This window comes from Acomys russatus, chromosome 5, assembly GCF_903995435.1.
Source record: "Acomys russatus chromosome 5, mAcoRus1.1, whole genome shotgun sequence".
Taxonomy (NCBI): domain Eukaryota; kingdom Metazoa; phylum Chordata; class Mammalia; order Rodentia; family Muridae; genus Acomys; species Acomys russatus.
In genome coordinates, this window is record NC_067141.1 from 15,404,432 (window position 1) to 15,425,589 (window position 21,158).

Sequence of the window (21,158 nt, forward strand, 5' to 3'; positions counted from 1 at the left end):
CCAGCCTTGCATGCAAATGCCTCTAACTGTTGAGCCATCTTGCTTTCCCCCTGTTTTTTGTGGTTTTTTTGTTTGTTTGTTTTATAAAATGAGTTTTGCAGGACTGAATTCAAGTCTTGATGCTCACGAGACAAGCACCTCTTCTTGTTCTGTTGCCTTGGGAAGAAGGCTTGGGGCTCCTTTAGGACTTTTACTGATATGGAGTTATCCCAGAGACAGGGTGGGGAGAGGCTCTAAGGAGCAGTCCCAGGCTCCCACGCCCTTGGGCATCTCTGTTAGGTGGCCTCTTATGGGCTGATTTATGACCAAGCAAGCTGTGCAATTTGGAGTTCTCTGCCTGCTAAGATCCAGCAAGGAACAGAAACAAATCTTCTAAGTATGTCCTTGTAGCTTCACTTTCCACACTGAAGCTGCATCTTTTTTTTTTTTTTTAAGCTTTCCTGCATCTTTAGGTGATCATTTCAAATGATTTCCTCGTTATTATTGTATATAAAATGAATTATTTTATATGCTAATTAAATGCAGGAAATTATTATGGTAGCAGTTATTCATACACCAGCTATTCATTCCCCACCTCCAAAAAAAAAAAAAGACACAGAAACTTGTTAGGTTTATAATAAACCTTAAAGCATTAGAGCTGGACAGATATCAACCCTCTACTCAAAATCCTAATACTTGCACATTTTCCATTTGGGCTGCTTCTGCTCCATCAGGCCAGTCCTCAGAGCAAGCTGTTCCTGGACATGTGCTCCTTGTTTCCTCATGGCAATGTCCTGTCTCCTCTCAGTTTCAGTCTTCCACCTTAGCTCTGCCTACCTTTCTTCTGCCCAGTCTAGGCTGTCAGCAACTTTATTAACCAATCAGCGATAATTGAGGAGCATTCCTTACATTAAGATAGATACAGGAGATGATTCCACATACGTAACAGTGTCCGTAGCAGGGCTTAACCGGCTCCAAGGGCGCTGACATCAGCGTCTGAAAACACAGTGCACAGGACCTCCTCCAAACAATTGTGTTAAAAATGGTTTGGACAATTCATCTCCCAGCTGTAAAGCTTTGCAGAGCTGTCTAGAAGGAGGATGTGTGTGTTCAGAAGTGATGAAGGCGTCTGTCCGAGCTGAGCAAGAGTAAAGCTGTGACCTCCCTTCTGCCTCCAAGTAGGTTACTGGCCAAGCCTTATGAGCTCTCACCCCAATTTTGACATGAATTTCCCCCAAATTGTGGTCTATGAAGAAAGCCATGTCCTGCATATATTAAAAGTTTTAAGCTAGTTGTTTTGACAAGGTGATATTTGACTAAGGCTGCCTTAACCTTCCAGGGTTAAAATTAGCTTTGCACCAGTACATTTTACTGATGAATGCCATGGCACTTGAGAGAAACAGACACGTATTGTGTGAGAATAGATAAAAGAAAAAAGAAAAAAAAAGAAAAAAACAAAAAAACAGTTCTAGGAAGTTTCGAGACCAGAAGTAATTTTAGTTGGCTAAATATATTCTTACATTATTAAGTTTGATTGGGCTTGACTGGTGTCTGCCTGTTTCCCTGGAAGTCAAGCCATTTGTCAGTGGAGCCCGGAAAGCTTCCCCTCCGGTGGGTATTTTATTGTAAGACAGGGATGAATCCTGTGACATCCATGCTTGCTGCAGGGCTTTCATCTGCAAGTTGGAAGGTGCGTTTCTTCCCTCACTGCTAATTTGGCATTGTATGATCTTACCACATTTGCTCATTTAGCATTGCTGAGTTAGGTCCTAACTCACACACTATTTTTACTCATTCTGTTTTGCCGTGTTGAAATGGAAATAGAATTGTGTGGTGTCTTAGGTTTCTCTTATGGGGCATTTCCTAGGATTAAATATCGTTCCCAAAGGGTTGCTGCTGCTAGCTGCTTTGATTTGCTGCTGCTGGGGTGCAGGTCATGTACCTGTTTTCATGGTGCATTTGCCTGCAAGTGTGTGTATGTGTGTTCAGTGTGAGTGTATGTCTATATGTAATATACTGGTGTGTGTGGTACCGCTGGCATCTGTGTGGTGTGTAAGCATTGCATGTGTCTGTATGTGAGAAGCATGTACGTTTGTGCTGTATGAGTGTGTGGGTGGCTGTGTATGTTTATTTCTTCATGTGCGTTCATTGGTGGTGTCTTTGTTGTGTATAGGAAGCTGAAAATGGTTCATGAAAAATGTTAGCCCCTATCCCACATGATGCACTCAGCGTTTTCTATTCTCTTCCACCCTCCTTTAGTGTATTCTAGACTAATGTTTTTCAGTAGTAAAATTGCTCACTGGGAGGCCCTGAGTTTTCAGCAGGGGCTAATGGATCTCAGCCCACAGTTGCGAGCAGTGCTTTTTACTGTTCTTTGGGGCTCTTACCCATCTTTCCTGTACAGCATAGAATGAATATATTATCATAGTTTTCTGCACTTTCTCCACTGTCTTGTGCAGCCACAGGCCCCTTCCTCTTGGGCATGTGGCTGGAACTGAAGACTAATGGAATTTGAGGCTCCTAAACTGAGTGTGCTGCACAGACGTGTGCGGGTCTGTCTCCTTCCAGGGACTGCCCTGCCTCTCACCCTGTCCTGGTGGATTTCCATCTGGCCGGCCTGAAAGGCGCTGTGGTGGAATGAAGCCGTTGTGTGTAATCAGTTGAATTTGAGTTGCTGGGTGGGTTTTGCCTTCCCATGATTTTACTTACCTAAAAATAACACTCTATCTTCTTTGCCTTGTGTCTTATGTCAAATTCTTCTGCATGGAAAACTTTTACTGCCTTTTGTCTAACTGCTGCTAAAGCTGCCATCTCAGGTCAGTTTTGCTTCTCATGAATCTCAGTGTTTACAGTTTTATTGCCCTCAGAAAAAGTCTGAGTGTGTGAGGGGCGGCTAGTCAGCTATGACAGTTTCCAGGAATGTGGAGTCAAGTTTCATGGAGTGCATCTTACATGGTGACAGCAGTGCCTGTTCACACCTTCTCTCCAAGGCTCTTTGATTTTCTTCCCTGGGTTCAGCTTCATAAGATGTAGAAGAATGGCTCATCCCCTGAACTCTGAGAGCTCCCACTGTGGGGTCTTCATCCTTGCAGCTGTGTGGTTTTCTTCCGCCCTTGGAATGCTTCTGCACAGACACAGATCTGTATGAAGAGCAATGTGTTTACAGAGTGTCCTCCCTCAGTGTGCATGGGCCATTGCTTCCTGGATGCAGCAGAGATAGACAGAGGCCCGAGATGCTCACACGTGAAGCAGCATTTGGAAATAACCATTCTGCATCCCCCTCTATAGTCTATTATTTTTTATTAGCTTAAATTTCTTAAGAAGAGGAAATATTCCTTTTGCCTAGTGTTCGGCTTAACCACCTCAATACATCAGATCTTCTCTATATAGCTTCTGATACCTAATTCAGTGTAAATGCCATGTAAATAGTGGCCCTGAATAGCGAATGATGAGAAAAAAATATGTGTATTTTTAGTTCAGACATATTTTCTCACATCCGTTTTTGATCAGGCTTGCTTAAACCCATCAATGTTGAACTTAAAGTGGCAGGGCCAACAACATGTAACATATAATATATAGATATAATATGTTACCTATGTGTGTGTGTGTCTATGTTTGTATATATGAATATACTTTACACACAGACTATTACAACTTTCATATCTTTGGCATGGATTTGCAATATAACCACTAATTCTCTGTGTCTCTGCCTCTGTATCCGTCTCTGTCTCTGTCTCCGTCTCCATCTCTTACTGTCTCTGTCTCTCTGTCTATCTGTCTCCCTGTCTCCCTGTCTCTGTCTGTCTCTGTCTGCCTCCCTCCCTCCCTCCCTCCCTCTCTCTCTCTCTCTCTCTCTCTCTCTCTCTCTCTCTCTCTCTCTTACGAACATGTGTACCCTGCCTTGTGGAGAGGGCAGAAGCATTGGATATCCTTGGAGCTAGAGTTACAGGCAGTTGTGTGAACCATCTGACTTGAGTGCTAAGAACCATCTTTGAGTCCTCTGCAAAATCAGTACGCACCCTTAGCAGCCGAACAATCACCTTAGCCCAGCAGTTCTCAACCTGTGGGTCATGGTCCCTTGGAGACTGAACAACCCTTTCACAGGGGGTCACCTAAGACCATCAGAAAGCACAGATGCTTACATTATGATTCATAGCAGTAGCAAAGTTACAGTTATGAAATAGCAACGGAAATGATTTTATGGTTGGGAGTCACCACAACATGGTGAACTGAATTAAAGGGCCACAGCATTTGGAAGGTTGAGAACGGCTGTGTCTAGCCCTACCCACCACTGTTTTTCACCAGCACATTGTTGTCATCTGTTTGTACTGTAGCTCATTTAATCCAGTGCCTCTTTCAGAATACAGAGGTGCTTTCCCCTTTTTGTCTTTATAAGTAGCTCCTTAGGAACCTTCCTTGGCTGGCTGTCTCTAGTCCTGGCAGAAGCCTTGTTCTATCCGGTCTGCCCCGAGGCTTTCGGGTTCTAAGCTTCTCCCTGTTCTCCTGTGACTGTCCTCTGTGCTCTCATGCTTGTCTGTCACATGAGGCATCTGTACCTTCTATCTGTCTGCCATTAAATAAGATGGTCTCGTCCTATCGATGCCTCCGCTTCAATCGCAGTGTCCTGGATTGGGGAGGGGGCTGCTTGTCTCTCAGCACCTACTTTGTTTCTCTGGTTATAGGCCGAGGTAGAGAAAGAAGAATTGTGGTGGTGGGGGCACTAGCCAGTGAGGGACTGCACCAGCAAGCAGCCTAAGAATGGCACATTTTGAGACTGAAATTTTTGCCCCAAGCAATCAGTATCCTCTTTCTTTCACTTCCTTTGCTTTGAGGTTGGTAGGGGTCAGCTGGGTGCAGTGGGCAGGGCAAGGCAGCCATGGCCACGGTCATAGTGTGGGCTTTACTTGTAGGTTCCTCGTATTTCTCAGGCATAGGATGTGATGTTTCACATGGGGAATTTCCAGGTCATATCACTGCATAAGGTAAAGACTTATGGGACAAGAAGATAGGAACAGCTGAGGTTGGCAGCCCAGGAGCAGCCAGCCGTGACAGGAATGGCTACACTTGGTTGAGAATCAGCCACAGGCCAGGCCTTCTAGAGAGTACTGCTGACAAGATGCCAGAGTCCAGAAGGTGAGAGACCCAGTTAACATGGAGGCTGTATTAATTTCCTGTGATCGCACAAAGAAACTTCTTCAAATGCAGTGGCTTGAAACAGCATAGACTCTCTCATAGGCTTGTAGATTGGAAGTCTGGCACCATGGCAGTGGGAGGCTCATTCCCTCTATGTAGTCTGGGATGGAATCAGGTGCTCCTCTGCTGCCCTCGGCCCATAGACACATCCATCTGGCCCTAGTCTGTATCATCTTGTGAGCCTGCCTGTGTGTCTGTATCTTGTGTCCTTTGTCCTCTTCCATTATGTGGAACCAGCGCCCACTATACTGAAGCGTGACCCCATGTCAACTTAATTTTATCTGAGAAAGACACCGTCAGGTCACACTCACAACCACTTCTGACTTGCATGTAACATACGGTGGAATCACTTCAACCCACAGAACATGTGGAGATGAGCCTGGGTGGAACTCGAGACAATGGGCAAGGTACCTTGGGCAAGGTACCTTGGGCAAGGTACCTTCAGTTAGCCTGACATATTACCTATGGACAGAACCTTCTAGATTAGTGTGGACTCAGTTGCCTAAAGGCCTTGTTATAAGCTAGACAAGATCCTGGCCCAGCTCTCAGGTCCCCGATGTCTCTGGACCTTGTCTGCTCATTAAGTTGGAAGAAGCTCCCCTCATGTTACATTCCAGTGACTATCGGTACTAGTAGGGGGAGTGCTGGGGTCTGAGCTGGTACAGTTTTCCCTCTGGCTTCACCTGTGCCACTTGCCCTCAGCTTCTCAGCTTTGATTTGACAAGGCCCCCTTATGTGTGCACAGGGAGACCCTTGTCAGGAAAGTCATAGCACGTGTTAGTAAAGAGTCAACAGCAACTAGCTGGGTGTGGTGGCACACGCCTTTAATCTTAGCTAGCACTCAGGGAGGCAGCTGGGTCACTGTGAGTTCGAGGCCTGCCAGGTCTACAAACCAAGTCCAGGACAGCCAAGGCTACACAGAGAGACCTTGTCTTGAAGAAGATGAAGACGAAGAAGAAGGAGAAGAAGAAGAAGAAGAAGAAGAAGAAGAAGAAGAAGAAGAAGAAGAAGAAGAAGAAGAAGAAGAAGAAGAAGCCCAAATCCAAATGAAAACATTGTTACTACTGAGACGCTACTACATAGGAAGGATGAGCTTGGGTACCAGAACTACAACCAATCACTGCCAGCATCAAAGGCTGGGATGAGACAGAAAAACAACAACAACAACAGAATCAACAGCAGAAAAGAAGATGGCAAAGGCAATATCTTACGCCTTCCTGACAAGGAGCCATTGGTTTAGAATGCTCCCAAGTCCATTACTATATTTTCTGTTCTGCACTTTGTCAGGGCCTTCCAATGTCCAGAGCAATGAGGATTCAAACAGGGCATCCCAGGACTCCACTTTCTACTTGATTGATTCCCTACAGTGGTTCTTGCTTTCTCTAAAGGGCCACAAAGCATGAGCAAGGTTAATTTGGAGCCTCCTGGCCAGGTGCACTTCTTTCTTGGCCTGGCCCCTGCTGCATGCAGGACACTGCTGCAGCAGCCAGCTTTGCAGATGTGCAGTAGTAATAACAGAGATCCTGTCTGTCCATCCTCCTTAAGCAAGCATGCCTTTGCATGGATCCCCTTCCTCCTGTGAGAGAGAATTGTTGCAAGGACAATATCTATCATTTGTGGCTTCCTGCTTTGTTGCAAAAAAAAAAAAAAAAAAAAAAAAAAAACCAAAACCCCAGCCCCCTCTCCTTACAAGTGTAGCCATAATTATAGCTGTAATCACTGTGTACCGGTTTAGGGAACATGCCTGAGATGATGTGCGTTAATTTGCTCAATCCAGTGATTTCTCATCAAATTAATTTTCCTATTGTTGAATGCAAAGGGCTTTGCTTTTAGAATCTTAAGCCTACAGTGAGCAGGTTCATTAGTAGGTAGTGGAAGAGTCCTCTTTTCCTTTACCCTATGACTGATTTCTTCTGTGATGATCACCATGGCCCTCCTTGTGCCAGAGGCAAGTATTCTAGTTGGAACTGCAGAATCCTGGCTGCTTCAATCATCCCATCTACTCCACCTTTTTTATGGGCCTCACTGGGGAGCAGTCTCTCCTTTGACTTTGGGGTTTTTGCTCAGGAGCCCGTGATTTTCCAATGCTTCCATCTTGGCCTTGTGTTTCCTTTGGCTTGCATGCTGCTTCCTGCCAACTTTGCCATTTAGCTCCTTTGTTCTTCCTCCATCATGGTCTGGGTGCCCTCAGTGGTCCTGAGTAGCTGCAGGCCGGACAGACAAGCTTATGCCTAGCAACACATCATTCAAGTGTTCGGCTATTTCAAAAGTTTCTTTGGGTGTTAAGGAGGTGGCTCAGAGGAGGGTAAGAGATTTCTACTGTGCGCCTGGCACTGTGCTAAGTCAGGACGGGAATAATACATTCCAGGCTCTGTTCCCAGGGGTACCTTTGAGAGAACAAGACAGGGACGGACCCATTAACCACCCCCAAAGAGGCAGGGTCACACAACCGGAGGTGTGATCCAAAGTCACACCTCTTCTCACTCTCTGTCTTTTAGTAAATTATAGTTTAGAAAAATGTTAAGTTTTGGAATGACAGGCCGTGTCTGGGGATGGAAATACTTTGGAGGACCCTGGAAAGTTTAGTGGAAGAGTAAAAAGAAAGTGTGGAATGGGGAAATTGAGGGGGAGACAGATAGCTGACGGGGAGGCGTCAGTGGTCTTCACAAGTAGGACATTTATCTGTATATCTGGTATGTTGCTGGTGCACTAGGAGCTGAGGCAGGAAAGTTACAGGTTTTAGGACAGATTGGGGGAACACAGCAAGGCCTTGTTTCAGAACAAAATAGCAAAAGGCCCTGGGAAGTAGTTCAGGGTTTGGATTATTTTCTAGTTATGCGGTGAGGCCTTTGTTTAATCCCTAATACCAGGGGAAAAAAATCCAACAATAAAACCCACCAAACATAAAATGGAAATGAGAGGATCAGGTCAGAGCTACATTCAAGCTTAGTTTGGGTCGCAAAGTGAGACCCTGTGTAACCACCTCACCCACCCCCCCCCCCCCAATAAACAAACAAATAGTTCAGTGGCTGTGGCCCGGCTTGAGTCAACAATGAAGAACCAGATCCCTGGATCAGGGAAGACCAGGCTACCATATGTGTCCTGCTTTCATCATGTCACCCTGGCTTTTCCAAGGTCACGTTAGTGCTGCCTGCAGAAGAGGGTACAGAGGCTGAGAGAGGAAGCAGGAGGCGAAATCAAACAGGACTCCTCACCCCAGTCCTGATAACATTTGGAGACGCTGATGTTTGTCTTGTCTGTTGCAGACACTTAGCAGCTTTGTTGGCCCATGCCCAGGAACCATCTCCATCATAATTGCCAAAAGTATCTCTTAGATATTGCGTATGGTCCCTGGGTTGGTGTTACCCAACTGAGACTCCATGAACTGCAGGGCTGGTGATGGAGTGTGAGGATGAGATTGTGGTGCTTAGTCTAACGTGTCGGCCATGGTGGATCTGTGGTGGAAAGGCAGAGAGATAAGGGGGCCAGGGTCATTCCATCTACTAAATTAGCTGCAAGTGGCTATGGGCATAGTTAAAGACTGCAGAAATCTTGGACATTTTGGATTGTTGGCCCCTGAGACTTTGCTTATGAGCTAATGTGCTGCCCTGGCTGTTCCACTCTGTGGTGGGGATCGCATACTTGCTCAGGGGAGCATGCTGGTTTGTGGTCTGTGCATACACCTGCTGTCTTGGATGCTGTCTTTGTTTTGACTCACTTGCCACTTGTAATATAGTGCAAATAGTCTTCTGTTGTTGTTGAGGATTTAATTGTTATTTTTATTTATGCACCTATTTTTATTTGTGCATGGTTATGTGCACATTTGAGGTCAGTGCCTGCGGAGGTGGGAAAAGGGCATTGGATCCCTGGGAGCTAGAGTTAAAGGTGTTTCTGATCTGTCCCTCATGGGTATTTACAATCATAGTTTGGCCTTTTGCAAGGGCAACAATGTTCCTAACTGTTGAGCTATCTCTCCAGTTCCAACACAACACTATCTTTAAGGACTATTAAGGACTATTCTCTCTCTCTCTCTCTCTCTCTCTCTCTCTCTCTCTCTCTCTCTCTCTCTCTCTCTCTCTCTCTCTCTCTCATTCATCCCTCCCTTCCCTCCCCCAAACCTTTGGACTTAGATCTTGTGTCTGCCCCTTGTCTGGTGTCCAGTGTCCCTTTGGTGTGTGTTGTTGGCTGGCTATCAGAGTTCCAGCTGCAGTGTTGCTGATCCTCATTGGATGTCTGGTTATATAAGCTGGGGAAGTACCAGATTCCAACTCCCATATGGTTTAGGGGGATTTATCTTCGGCTTTTTTCGCTCTGATGGATTGTGCAGTGTGAAATAATCCTAATCCCTTCTATTTATGCAGCTTCTCAGTGGCCAAAGCTTTCTGTGGCGTGTTCTCTCTCAGGATCCTTCAGTATTGCTGTAATGACTGTGCAAAACGATAATGCGAGGGAAGAAGAAGGTAATTGTGTGGAATACGTGTGCTGTGAGAGCAGGATCGTAACTACAAACAGCTCTATCCTCACGGCCCTGCCTCTTGTCTGGGGTCCTCATATGCACCTGTCTCTTCAGGCCTTTCGGGGAGATGCTAGGATGGGTACAGACCTGGTGAGCAAGCTGAAATGTCCAGGCCTAGGAGAGCTATTGTGTCTCTCTCTCAGGGAAGCACATTCAACAATGCAGTCCCTGTTGGTGTTGATCGGTTGCATGTGTATTTTATGTTACTAGGATATGGAGCATATTTTCATTTCGCACTTATCACAAATCTTAAATAAGATCTAAATAAAGGGAGGGAAAAACCTTTCTGTGTGTAGATCAGATGACTAGATACCACTAACATGCCAGTTATAGATTCATTGCAGTTATAATCTTTACTTTAGATTTATAGTGTGGTTATTGGTGACATGGTACTGAAGTTTAGATGAGAAAGAAAAAGAATATCTGATAGGATGTTCTACAAGGAGAAACACTCTATAAGCGTTGCGGTTATGCTACCATTGTCTTACTGCACAGGCAGACCTCAGATTTGCTTCAGAAAGCTGAATATGGGTTGCATCAGGTAGCTGGGAGCCCAGCGCTCTAGGCCTGAGTGTATCCATGGTTAAAAGCTCCACTGTACTTGGTGCAATGGTTGCCTGTCCACTGGAGTGAGAAATGGCCACCAGTGGGCAGAAGGCTACATTCTTAATATTCAATAATCCCCATGTTCATACAGTGGTCACCTCTTTAAGAGAATTTCAGTCCTTCTAAAGAACTTCTTTCTGGCCAGGGAGATGGATGGCACAGGGTGTGAAGTCCTTGCCGTGCCAGCCAGAGGACCCAGCTTTTTTCCCCCAGAACCCATGTTAAAAAGCTGGCGTGTGGTAATACACAGTTGTCATGCCAGTCCTGAGAGGTAGAGATGGAAATGTCCCTTGGGCCTCACTGACCAGCCTGCCTTGCCTGCTTGGTGAGCTTCAGGGCAATGAGAGACCCTGCCTCAATCAATCAACCAATCAATCAATGAATCAATCAGTCAAGTGTGTTAATGGTACCTTATGCATTATACCCAGGGTTGTCCTCTGGGCTCAATACCCAAGCACAAATGCATATACAGATTTAGACACCCCTAGAACTCTAGAACCTCTTTCTGTAAGCAGGGGGTTGGGGGAGGGGTTCTGGGAAAGAATAGGGCATAAGGCTGAAACAGAAAAGGAGACAAAATGGGAGAGTGGAGAGCGAGGGGTTAGAGCAGTCAGGAGGAGGGCTTGGGGACAAACAAGTGCTGCTGAAAACCATTGTAAACCTATCGCTCTGTAAGATGGGTCCTGCAGCTGTTCTGACCTGTCTGCTGGGCTGATGCAAAGGGTTATTAAAGCCTTTACTGAGGCCTGGTGCTCCCCCAGCATGCCAGTTAGCCAATGCCCACGATCAAGAGGAGTGAGTACTTAAACCTTCCCAGGATGAATTGCATTGAGTTAGAATCATGTAAGGAAGTGAGGGAAAGACATATTTTATTCTTGAGATTCAAAAAAACCTCATTGGCTCTTTTAGAGTGGATACTTATAAACTGTTAAGATGTTTTGCCCTGTTACAATCTAGTAAATGCTATATTTTCCTGCATATAAGACAACCCCCAACTTGAACTTTAACTTTTTCAGCTAAAATATAGAGTTTGCATCCCAAGTCTTCCACACAGGGTGTGTATTGGAAGTCTACACCCTGTGTAGCAGACTAGGGCTGCAAACTCTGTATTTTAACCGGAAAAGTTAAAGTTCAAGTTGGGGGTTGTCTTATATGCTGGAAAATACGGTATCTTTATGAGTGCATTGATGAGACTGCACTAATCAAGGAGTTTAAGTTGGTGACTCAGAGAGTGAGAAGTCATATGCTGAAAGCTTTTAGGTATTTACTGAGGGATAGAGGGGTCCCAGATGGGAGGACCAGACCCCAATTTCCTGTTCTTCACTGTGTTGCTTTTTCCATGAGATCATTCCAATCCGATTTTAAATTATTATGCCGGATTTGCTCAGAATCCTGAGCCAGTCAGCTTCCTTCTGATGGGAAGGTCGGCAGTGTAACTCTCTGTGAACTGTGGACATGACACTCTTATAATTCAAGGAGAATTATTTTTCCCCTGGGGAATCCTAGACACTCAGTATGTTGCATTGGCTTAAGAAAGAGGCAGACACAGAGGGGGCAGGGCTGTGAAACACGGATGTATCATTAAAACGAAATATACCTTTTTATCCTGTACCCTCGCATCTCTCTCTCTCTCTCTCTCTCTCTCTCTCTCTCTCTCTCTCTCTCTCTCTCTCTCTCTCTCTCTGTGTGTGTGTGTGTGTGTGTGTGTGTGTGTGTGTAGGGGTGTGCACGTGGAAGACAGGAGACAAACCTCATGTGTTATTTCTCAGGTGCCATCCATTTCATCTTTTGACACAGGGTTTCTCCAAAGCCTGGGACTTAGCAAGTAGACTAGACTGGCTGGCCAGAGAGCCCCAGGGACCCACCCGTGTCTAAATCCCCAGTGGTGACATTACAGGAGTGGGTCATGCAGCCTTATTTAGGTCCATAAGCACAGAAAGGAATGAACTTTCTCCCAGTTATACGTTGATCTGCTGTTGGCTGCTGTTGTTTTAATTTAACCTCTTGTGTCTATGCAAATGGTTGAGGAAGGACAGCATTCTTTATCATCTGATAGGGTAAACCAAAAGTATAATCAATTTTAGAAAAGGGAATTTTCATAGGATTCTGAGAAATGCTCATTTTTTCCATAAAATATTTTCCATGGTTACCTCTGGAAATCAAAGGCAGAGGCACTGTGTGTTAGTCTGTGAGCTTTCCATCATGGTGAAAAATACCTTAGCAAGTCGGCTTATGAAGAGGAGAGGGTTATGTTGGCCCCTGGTTTGGAGGCTCACAGCCAGAGTGGTTGGGCGACCCTGTTGTTTTGGACCTGTCGCTAGGCAGGATTTGTCAGTCTTGCCATGTCTCATGCCCCTGTAGTCACTCACTGCCTCACCACAGGCAGGGACACAGCAATGACTTACATTCCTTGGTTTGCACCTCTTCAAGTCTCTCCTGCCTCCTAGTAGCAGCTCACTGGGGGAACAGGCTTTTAACCACCTGACCCTTGGGGGACATTTACAACCCAAAGCATAGTGTAGCTGAGAAAGTCAGTGAGCACTAGTTCCTTTTAGTGCTTTTCTTTTAAATAATTCATTTGATAATAAAATGAAGAAAGACCATATTTCAGCTTCTCCTTTTTCAGTTTTTCCTCATATGATACTTTCTAGGTTGACTGTGGCTTGGCCCAGGCTCTTCTCCTCCCAGGATAAACCATGCACATCGTCCCTTTGGCAGGTCTCTGCTAGTTTTCATGGCTTACCTTGTCCCTCCTACTTTCCGTTTCTATCTTTGCCCCTGTCTGTTACTGGGGACACAGGAATAGACCACAGCTCCACTTCTCTGATCCACTTACTGAGGTTTCTCTTGGGGACATGTCCAGTCTGTGGGTGTGCAGCACCCCCATTGTCTGCTATTGCTTCAGGTGACCTGTGGGCAGCAGATGGCTCTGGGTGAATGGGGGTTTGGGCTTCAAACTTCAGTGTCATCACTTGATGTATCGTGACCCCCAACATAGCGGGAGGACGATTTTCAGGTGAGACTTCTGTTCCTTTCTCGATTGCTTCCTGAGGGCTGCGGAATAAAGGAGTGCTATAAAATATACAAGCAGATATATGAGTCAGAGATTAGTGCCAGTTTCTTAAGGAGTCATTGATGAATGAGGCCTAGATGAGCCCAGTGCAGACACATGGCCCTTGCTCTTCTCTGCCTTGAGGGACCTTGTCATGTGAGTAGATAATACCTTTTTTTTTTTAACCACAGAGAAACTCCAAAGTTGGCTTAAATTCGCATCTAATGAATGGCTGATGAATGGAGAAATACCTGAAGAGCCAGCGTGTGCCACTGAAAACAAGCAAACAAAATGAATCCCGAGCAAGGGTACATGGTGGCACACACCTGTAATCCCAGCACTCAGAGAAGCAGAGGCAGGCGGACCTCTGTGAGTTTGAGGCCAGCCTGGTCTACAAAGTGAATCCAGGACAGGCCAAGGTGACAGAGAAACCCTGTCTTGAAAAACCAAACCAAACCAAACCAGAACAAAAACTCAAGGAACCGGAAAGCAGGGCTCATGGTATAGAACTTGAATGAACAGCCTTGGACTCCAAGGTTGGAGGCTGGCTCTCCTGAAGGGTACATGCACTGCTCCACAGCATTCCATTTCCTGCCGCTATGCTCAGCTCCTCCAGGGTCTTTCCTCTGATCCCCTTTTCTATGGATGAGCTTGGTCTGTCACATCAACATTCAGTCCCACACCCCACCTTTGTCCACTGCTCATCAGCCTCCTTCATCTTATCCCATGGCTTGGCCTTCTTTTTCCTCCATTGTGGCATCTCCTCTACATGTTCCTCTTGAGGATGTATGGATGCCTCCAGTGCTTTCCTCCCACTCTCCTGCTGGCTGGAGTTACACTTCAGTCTACAGACCCCTGAGGGGGGGAAGCGGGGGAAGCAGGCAGGGGCTGGAGCCTGTGTGCCAACACTGAGCAGTGGCCCATACTTGCAGGGGAATAGCCATTAGAACAGTTCATAAGTGGGAACGTTCTGAGGCTGGAGAGCTGGCTTAGCAGTTGAGAAGACTTGCTGCTCTTGCAGAAAACCCGGGCTTGGTTCCTAGCACCTGCGTGGCTGCTCACAACTATCTGTAACTCCATGTCCAGGGTGTCTTACGCCATCTTCTGGCTTCTTTGAGCACCAGGCACACATGTGGTGTATAGACATATATACATGCAAATAAACTACAATGATAAATACATCTTTAAGAAAAGAAGGGAAGCCATGGTAGCTTCAGTATGTGCTTGCTTGTCTGACTTGATGATTGTTGGTAAAGTAAGTCTTCAACTCTGCTTCTGATGTCACCCCTCCCTGGCTCCTGCTGTAATGGCTAGCATTTCAGTGTGTGCCTGCTCTTAGCATGTGGGCAGACATAATGTGCCCTCTATTACTTTCCTTTATAGTATATTAAGTACTCATTTGGTGCCAACTTTGGCCTCATTACTGGCCAGAGGCCATAAGTAACAGACAGTGAAAGATGTACTGTTCTGTCTCCAGGAGAGGAAGCCAGGCAGTTGACCCTCAGGGAAGGTAACAGGTGAGGTGGTATGTCATTGCGTCATTAGCTGTCTGGGTGAGGGACTGCAGGCCAGACAGGGGCCTGGAGTGCAAATGGGCATTAAATCCCCACCAAGGGCTTGGTTACAGCTTGTAGGACGGGTTCTGAGTTTTGAAGCTAAGAATCAAGATGGCTGACTATTTCAAGGTAGAGTTGGGCAGGAAGATGGGGAAGAAAGGAGAGAGAAAGGGGTGGTATGGATTCCTTGTTTGTGGGGTACAGGGATCTCAGCTGTACCGGAATATGAGATTTAAGGTGATGCATGTTGAAGAAGGGCACTTCACCCCACAATGGGGCCCAGTGCTGAGAAGAAGCTGGATACGCTTTGACAGTCCGATGCTGGTGTGGGAGAGCCTCAGCTCGCATCCTGAAGACTGACATATAAGTTTATTTTTTAATTACACTTTCAGAAAAGGTTAAGATTTCCCAAGGAAGACATAGGGGGATGGGAGTGGAGGGTTTCTCAGTATGAAAATTACATGAGTTCTTAAAAATTGTATCTTATAGACTTCATTATTAGTTCTTTTATTTTTGCCATGGGATAGCTTTCTTCATTTATATATTTAAATAAAATATGCCTTTAATTGAAAAAGTGCTTTCCTGAACCTTGCCTGTCCCCTTTCAGAGTTCTGTGGCTTTCGCTGGGAGCCTCTTTGTAGGGTGTGTGGCCTCTCCTTCCCCCCTGGATTGCTGGTGTCCCGTCCTGGGACGTGCTTTGAGGCAGGGGTTGTGGGCTTTAATCTGTTCCCTGTTCAAGTTTCCTTTACCAACTAGAAAGCAGAGAAAGCTGCCATGGCATCCTTTGAATATCAGATGTGTTGGTGGAGAATGTGGTCGTTTTCCAATGTGTTGGTTATCCTGGATGGAGGATACAGCATGTGCAGACGTCATATCTTGCCCTCAGACTGTGGACATCATAGCCGCACTTCACTCTCTGGGTGCACAGCTTCTGGACTGTGCCTCGGTTTTTACCGAGCTCACCCCAGGCCCGTCCCTGCTCCCTTGTTCTCTGGCCGGCTGCCATATACAGTGGTTGAAGGGATGCTTTGAGAGTTCCTTCCTCCTCAGGACACCATCCATAAAGTGAGGGAAACTGTGTTTGGGGACCATGAAGAATTAGACAGAGCCCTGTGAACAGTAACGAGTTTTAAGGGTTGTGCTTGAGGCACAGTGTGCTTTCTGCAGGCTGGGGTTTGCATGAGATCCCATTTCAGCCTTTTCAGGTTTTTCTATACTTAAGGACAGCATATCATGAGTGGCATAAAACTGCTCTCAGATTCTACAATCTGACAACCTTTCCTTTGATTTTTTGACTGCATGCAGTCCTTTTGCTTTTGAAATAATCCCTCAATCAAAAATAAAAAAAGATGGATCTTAAATTGAGATGTAATTTATAGACACTGAAATACATAGTCCTGAAGCAGACAGCTCAATCAGTTTTCAGAAATGCTTATGCCATGAGCCCACAGCTCACCTGAGTCCTGAGTTAAAGACATCTCCATTGCTGGTACCTGTGTGTCTTCTGTGGCCACTGTGAGTGAAGCCAACGGTCCTAGTCCTTTACTCAGGATCCCGGCCTCTGAGTTCCAGCTGCACCTGCAGTTGTAGTTCCTGTGTGGATTTAGGCATTGCAGGATGTTTGATCCCATTGTGAACCCCCAAGATTGTGAACTGTAAACACCTCTCTTTTGTTTGTGTGGTTCAGCCCTAACACACACCTTTAATCCAAGAACTTCCTGTTTGTTGTAAACAGGTAATTATGCTGTGGTTCAGCCAGCCCTAGGACATACCTTTAAACCAAGAGCTTTCTGTACACAGGATTCAATAAAGTTAACCCTACCTAGGGCAAGAGGCAGAGGAAGAAAGCAGCTGAGGGATTAAGAAAGAAGGGACTTTGAGTTGAAGGGTATTTAAAACTGCGTGGAGAAGAAGAAAGAACCTTGTTGGCTCTTTGGCTTTTGAGCTTTGAGCTAGCAGGCTCTTTGTGTTTGGCTTGTCCTCCTAGGCTGTCAGCTGAGCTGGTGAGCTTGTTGGGTTTTTCCCTCTGAAAAGTGAGCTGAGTAGGAGGGTCAGCTGAGTGCTTTCTATGCCTCTGTCTGAGCTAGCAAGTTTTCACCCCAGGATCTGGCTCCCGAGTCTTCCTTGGTAAAATCAAATGGATTGGCATTTACTTTGGTTAAAACAACACTTAAGCTTTGTAATCTACTTAATTTTCTCGTCTCTGTCCATAAAATACCAGAAACATGTGTCCCAAAGTTCCAAAGGATGCACTCATTCCATGCGACTCCCTCTAGAACAAAGTAATCACCTCTAAGGTCACCTTTGAGCATCAAAAGAAAGCCCGCAGAGTCACAAAGGAACACAGTGCATGCCTTCACTTACATCTGGGACTAATTTTTCATAACCATACATAGAGACAGATTGTGTGTGTGTGTGTGTGTGTGTGTGTGTGTGTGTGTTGTCAGTTTACGTATCCCGTATACATAGCTGGTGCCTGCTGAGGCCAGAAGACACCGGATCTCCTGGAACTAGAGCTGTCGGTGGTTGTGAGTTGCCATGTAGGTGCTGGGAACTGAACTTGGGTCCTCTGTAGGAGCATTTCTAACTGTTGCTCCATCTTCCCAGCCCCATACAGACAGATTTTTTTTTTTCTTTAAGTCTGTGGAGGAGCCTGTAATTAGAAATTGCTCTTTGGAAGTATCACTCCTTTGTATTTTAAAGGAATCATAGCTCCAAGGATTAGCCTCCCAGGTTGTGTAATATTTAACATCTTTTCTTTGTTCATATTTTTAAAGCTATGTTAAGTGCAGTAGAGCAGTCTCATTTACACTCCACTTATTCATAATTTGGGATAATTAATGTAGTGGCTGGGCTGCCATTCACCTCTTCCAGCTTCAGAACACAGGGATCTGCCAGTCAAATGTGTATCCACAGATGATTAGGTTGCTCTTGGCATGCCTACACCTCCTGAGGGGAAGAGATCTTTTCACACTCTGCAGGGGCTCTGAGTCCCTCTTGACTCTTACTCCAGCAGATGGCCAACAAGGACTTCAGAAACGATGAGCTCAGGTCCCTTCCAGCTCAGAAAGCCTGAGATCTTGCCAATATCATGCTCGTTTCCTTGGAAAGCTTGCATGAAATAGCATTTCTCTTGGAAATCCGTTGTTGTTTGAATTTTCACTAATGCACCCCTCCCTCAATAGGCTCTAGGGTTGGACTGATAACTGGCTTTTGTGATTACAATAGCCATTTAATAGCCACTGTTCCTGGGGGAGTCTTTACTGCACCTGGGTTACCTGGAGCTGTTAGAGTGGGGGAGTGACCCAAGTCTAAGGGACATTTCTGGCACTTTGGACTCAGGACATTGCTCACAGCTTGAGCATGCTCTGTTGAGGTGGAAGGAGACCCTGAGTATGAATGTCAGTTTCTGTGTCACAGCTTAACTCTGAGTCTGGTCCCAGTTAGCCTGGGTTGAATGTTAGGCTGCTCCAAATCAGTGCCATTTATTTCACGAGTTCGGACTTTCCTTTTCAATAATTTAATATTTAAAAAATGACACCTTTGGTCTTTTGTTCTTTCCCAGAGAGGGTGCGGGGGACCAGCCTGCAATTTGTCTCTCTGCCCTCTGCCCTTCCAGTGTGTACTCATTAGCTTTCGATTGTTTCTATAACCCCTTTCCAGCCTGGTGTGATCTCACAGGCCACCTTTTTTGTGACCCTCCAAGGTAGTTAAATGAGGTTTCACTTTCTCTATGAATTAAATATGTCATGTGGATTTGAAATGTTCCAAAACTTGGCCGTGCTATATTTTGGCAAAATAAATACTATGTTCAGGAAGTTTCAACCCTATTGATTAAAAGCCCTGTCTCTTCATATTAGGATAGGAAATGACTTTATCAGGCAAACAATGGCAAGTTAATGGTAGAAGACCTGCTGCAGGCAGTTTTGCTGTCTGCACATAAGGCGGTCGTTGTTGATTGATATGTAGGCCCCATGCCTGTGTGCTTCTCTGGGCTTGAGAACTTCTTGCTGCAGGAGTATGTGGTGTTTTTTGCTTCCATCGTCCTTAGGGCTAAGAAAGTGATGTCGCTATGTGACACCCAACCCAGAGGATGCTTGCTGTGTATTGCTTGTATCTGCCCTGTCATTTCCTGTCTCTTCTTCAGACAGCCCCTGGTCCGTATGGAAATACGGAATCGGGGAGGGGAGGGCGTGGGCATCTGTGTCCTGGCCCAGAATCCCGGGCAATCTCTGAGATCCCTTACCCTATCTTGGACTGACTGACCTGTGGCCTCTTATGAATTCCTTTTAAAATGCCCTTCGTGGGGAGGTGTGGTTTACATTTTAAAATGGTAGCAGTGCTGTTTGCAGGTTGGGAGCGCTTTGGAAGCGTGGGTCCACTGCACGGTCATCGCCACTCTGGTAAACAGTTGGCAGTGCTTACTTTATGCTGCTTCCTCCCCAGAAGAGGAGGAGTGGACCCTCACCCTCAGTCCCTCAGTGCAGCACCCTGCCAGCAGCAAAGCATGGTCTCAGTGCATGGGGTCTATACATTGGGCAGGAAGAAGCTTCCCCGGGAGAAGTGAGAGAGATTGTCTGGCAAAAGTGGGAGGAGCCCGAACCTTCCTCTTGGCCTCCATCCTCATCTGGCTTCCTCGCTATTCTCTATTCCTTGTAATCCTTCCTCCTTCACCGTCCTGTGCTCCTGTCTCAGCACAAGCGCCTGCTTGGCAGCCTGAGCCTTTGCTTCTGCAGCTCAGCTGCCATAGAACTCCTGTCTCCTCACTTCCTCCAGTTGACCTGCTTACCAGTCAGCCAGCTTTCCCCACCCAGCGCAGAATCCTCTTGCAAGTCCCTCATTCCCAGAGTCCTTAGCAAGGAAGTCTTGCAATAAGCCACAGAAAGCAGAAGTGTTGGGGCTGTCATTTGAATGTCACTCTTCAGTGTGTCTCAGCTTCTGGTCATCACGCACTTTGCCTGGCAGTGGAAATGTATCACATACCATGAACCAATACACAAAGGATCAGAAAATGACTCTGGTGTTGTACCTGCCATGGTATCTGTGAAATGTTAAATGTGGTATGCCAAGTTCCAGGTCACTTCCTGGCTGGCTTCTTGCATACCTCATCTTGGGAGCCACGATGGTACTGGAGTTGTTAGCACTAACAAGTTAGACTCAGCCACTCACTTTCAGTGGGCTAAAGGGATGATCCATAGTGACAAGCGGAAAGAGATTTATTTAATGTGGCCACATTGGGAGGAGGAACAAAGTGGCCCAGTGGCCCTCTTCAAATGCATTTTTGGGTTCCTGACAATGAAGTTTAAATTTAAAGATAAAAGGGCAAGAGGGATGCATAACTAAGCAGTCCTTGGCCTAGGTGTGGTCCTGTCCATTTCATAGTTGGCCACAGTCAACTGTGGTGGTCTGGCAAGTTGTCAGAATTGTGTGAGGTTGCTTTCTTGGAGACAAGGTCCCCCTGTGGTGGGCACCAGGCTTTATTCTTTTCTTGTTCCCAGCATGCAATTTCTGGGGAAATTCTAGCCCCTGGGGTCCACTATTTCAATGTTCTGGCAGCTACCAGGAGGGGCACAAATGTCTCATAAGACTATCTGCATTCCTGCCAGGACAGTTGCAGTACACTGTCTTATCCATCTCTCTGTATTGTGGGCTCCTAACCTGCCTGCTTTGATCTGAGAAACCTTTTGGGCTATTAAAATATGAGTTAATCATATAAGAAACTTACTAACTTGACTTCATAGTGAGGATGTATGCTTCCTGTTGATAGATAATAAAACAGAGTGCAATAATTTGAATTCCGTATAATAGATGTGATTAGAAATGATTTCCCTATTTACTCATATAAAAGGCTAAATGGAAGATGATTAGTGAGTTCTGTTTAATGTTTTTTTCCTAAGGTGATTTCTTAATCTTCCAAACAAATTCTAAACGATAGAGAGAAGAAAAAGAAAAACCCATTAAAAGTTACTTTAAACCTTTAAGACACTGTTCAAGGCTTTAGAGATGAGTAATCTTTCTGTCCCTTTAGTAGATTATGGCTCCGGAGAGAAAACAAATCATAGCCAAGAGCTGTGCTGTGCGTGTTAACCCAGGGTCAGCATCGCCAGGCACAGTTCTGACCGCAGTACTGTGCCTCTGACACTGATCATAAATACAGGGCAAGCTTTCACATCGGAAATATCTGTAATTTTCCATTTTAACTATATTACTCCTGAAAATTAGTATTCATAATTAATGTGTCTAAATCCTTCCAGAT

General features: G+C 45.7%; 1 protein-coding gene across 1 annotated transcript in view; it reads left to right on the top strand.

Moving 5' to 3' along the window:
- Dock1 (dedicator of cytokinesis 1) overlaps positions 1-21,158 on the top strand; it is a 508,411-nt gene that overhangs the window by 140,024 nt on the left and 347,229 nt on the right. The gene's annotated exons all lie outside the window — the stretch shown is intronic.